Source organism: Phoxinus phoxinus, assembly GCF_949152265.1.
Source record: "Phoxinus phoxinus genome assembly, chromosome: 18".
NCBI lineage: Eukaryota > Metazoa > Chordata > Actinopteri > Cypriniformes > Leuciscidae > Phoxinus > Phoxinus phoxinus.
In genome coordinates, this window is record NC_136893.1 from 4170572 (window position 1) to 4174125 (window position 3554).

The following is a 3554-nucleotide window of genomic DNA, read 5'->3' on the forward strand; positions in this document are numbered from 1 at the left end:
ACGTCACGCTGTGCAAGTATTTGCGTAGGTAATTAAGCGTGTTTATACAGGCCAGTGGTGAAAAACAAAGGCTAGGAAGTTTGACAGACGTCTCCTGTGATATGTTTACGAGAAGTCAAGTGAACCTCAAATCCAAAGGCAAAATCAAAATCAAAATCCAATTTTAAAATCGATTATATTTTCAAATGTGCCAAATGTGACCAAGTTATTAATGATAATTATGGCTAATATTCTGGAGCATTAGCTGGCTCCAAAACCTGATAATACACAACAATCAAATCACATTTCTTTATTTTCAAACAAGAGACTATTAAAAGTCATATTAGTCTTAAATAATAATTAAAAGTTGAAATTATGAGATACCGAGTCATAATTATAACATAGTCAGTAGTAGATATTAGGAGGTAAAAAGTAGAAACTATGACATACTAAGTCATAATTTATGTCAAAGTAAAAAATTATGACATAAAAATCATAATTATGACACAAAGTCAAAATTATGATATAAAAGTTCAAATTAAGAGATTAAAAAAGTCATAATTATTACATTCAAATTCAAACGTATGACAAAAATATGAATTAGGAGATAAAAAAGTATAAATTCTGACAAAAAGTCAAAGTTCTGACATACTAAGTCATAATTATGAAAGCCCATTTCCACCACATAAGAAAAAAAATTATACTGTGGTAAATCATAATTATGACAAAAAGTAAAGATTATGACATAAAAAGTAATAATTATGACAAAAGTAGACATTAGGAAATATATTCATTATTATGACATACCAAGTCATAATTTTCATTTAAAAAGTTGAATAAAACATAGAAATATTGAATAATAGTCATTATGATACGAAAAGTCAAAATTAGGTGATAAAAAGCATAAGTATGCCAAAAAAAGTAAAAATGATGACAAAACCTGATAATATATAATAATCAAGACGGAAAATGTTATTTCTATTTCTTTATTTCAAGAAAACAAGAGTCTACATACATTTAAGAAAGATCGCATTGCAAAAACATAAAATGGCTCATAGCATCACAAACCAAACCCAGTTCAATATTAACTATGAGAAGACATTTGTGCAATATAAAATATCTGTAATCTCAAAATAGTCAGACCAAAAAAAAAAAAAAAAAAAAAAAAAATCACCAAAGGATAGAAAGAAAACATTTCAGTAGAAAGATAACAGTTTGGTTTCCGTGTTTGTAGTGAACAGTCCATGTGCGTGTCTTTGTCTAGTGAGTTTTCCTCAGACTTTGTTTGACCTGCAAACATCTTCCAGTGAACGCCTGAGGGACAGGAAGCATGACCTTACTGTGAGTCGATGAGGATTTTTGGTATTTCAAGGTGAGTAACACTAAATGTACTATTTTCAGACTTGAAACGTCCTTTAATATGACTCACCGGTGAAAGACATCAACTTCCTGTGGATTTTGTCTTGATAAAAGAACAGAAGTTCCCTAAGAGATGAGAAAGTGTCACTGGCAGAGGAGGTATACCAGGAATATTGCATCTGTATTGATCCATAAAGAGATCAGAGGCTAAAGGGACATGGTGAAGGAAAAAAATATGAGATGGGAGGAAAAATTATTTGTCGGTAAAAATGTTGTGTTCCCCGAGAAACTTTGCGTTCGCTCCCAAAATGTTTTCCATTTGTTTTCCAACTTTGCGTTCGCTTTAAAAATGTTTGCGTTCCCCGATAAACTTTGTGTTTGCTCGCTAAACATTTTGCATTCAACGAGAACCTTTGCGTTCGCTCGTTAAACATTTTGCGTTTGCTCGCTAAATGTTGTGTGTTCAATGAAAAACTTTGCGTTCGCTTGCGAAACATTTTGCGTTCAACGAGAGACTTTGCGTTTGTTCTGTAAACATTTTGCGTTTAACAAGAAACTTTGTTCGCTCGCTAAACATTTTACGTTCAGCGAGAAACTTTGCGTTCAACGAGAAACTTTGCGTTCGCTCGCTAAACATTTTGTGTTCAATGAGAAACTTTGCGTACGTTCACGAAACATTTTACGTTCTACGAGAAACTTTGCGTTCGTTTGCGCATAATAATAATAAATAGAATTTGTATAGCGCGTTCAGTTTCTGTTCCCATGAGAAACTGCGTTCGCTCGCTAAACATTTTGCGTTAAACAAAACCCTTTGCGTTCACTCGCTAAACGTTGCGTTCCCCAGAAAAACGTTGCGTTAATAATAATAATAATAAATTTAATTTGTATAGCGCGTTCACTCTCTGTTCCCATGAGAAACTTTGCGTTCGCTCGCGGAACATTTTGCGTTCCACAAGAAACTTTGCATTTGCTCACAAAATGTTTGACTTTGCGTTTGCTCTCTTTCGCTTTTTTTTCTATCACCATGTCCCTTTAGGGAGAATGTAAAATAAATGCAAAGACCTTTTTGTTTTACCGTGATAAATGAAGATTCATCTCGCTCTGCAACTCATATAAAGCACAATAAAGAAACAAACATGTACAGTGAAATGCAAAGTCTGCTCGAGACGTTTAATACGTTACGGATAAAAGTACTACCGCTGAAAAGATGCAAACCGCAAAAGACTGAACTAAACGCAACGCACCACAGCGAGGAGAAGTGAGGTTAAAGATGTCATGATAGTGAGGTAGAAACACTGAGTTTGTAAACAAGAACACTGAATAGAAATCATTACTAAAATACAGAAGGAAAACTATTTCTCGCTGGCTTTACCTACAAATGCCCAGTTTACGGGAGAAATATAGACTATTGTGACCTCAAATGTAACCTAGAATGTGAATGTGAACCCTTTTTATAATTAAAACAAGTATTCAACACATTTTTTCACAAAGGTCCTAATCTGGTAGTGTGTTTGTGCCAAACAGTACTGAGGAGAATCAAGCTACATCTACTCAATGGTTCCTATAGCAACAGAATCTCGCAGTGTTCTGTGTATAAAGTGAATTCAAACTGTTCCATTCCAACGGAACTAAAACATTCCATATATCCGTTTTTGACGTGAAAAGAAAATTAGACATTTTGCTACAACAATGTGAAGATGAAAACCAAGATTAGCAACTACAATATTTGATCCCTCACCATTTCATTATTTACAAAACATCAACTCTCCAGTCTGCATAGAAAGTCAAATAATCTCCTGGTTAACGGCGTTAGTACAAAAAAAAAGTGTCGTCATTTTGTTTACACCTGATCTGTATTTTGATAGATGATAAATGACAAAAAAAATAAATAAAGGAAATTATTTGACAGAAATTGCAACTGCTTCAATTAGGGCTGTAAACGATTAATCGAATCCTAAATAAAAGTTTGTGTTTACATAATATATGTGTGTGTATTGTGTATAATTATTTTGTATTTATAAATACACACACATGCATGTATATATGTGAGAAATATTTGCATTTATATACTGCATATATATATTTGTATACGATTTATATTATATATAAATATAACTATTTTATATATAAATAACACATTTTTCTTAAATATATACATGCATGTGTGTGTATTTATATATACAAAAATAATTATACACAATACACACACATATATT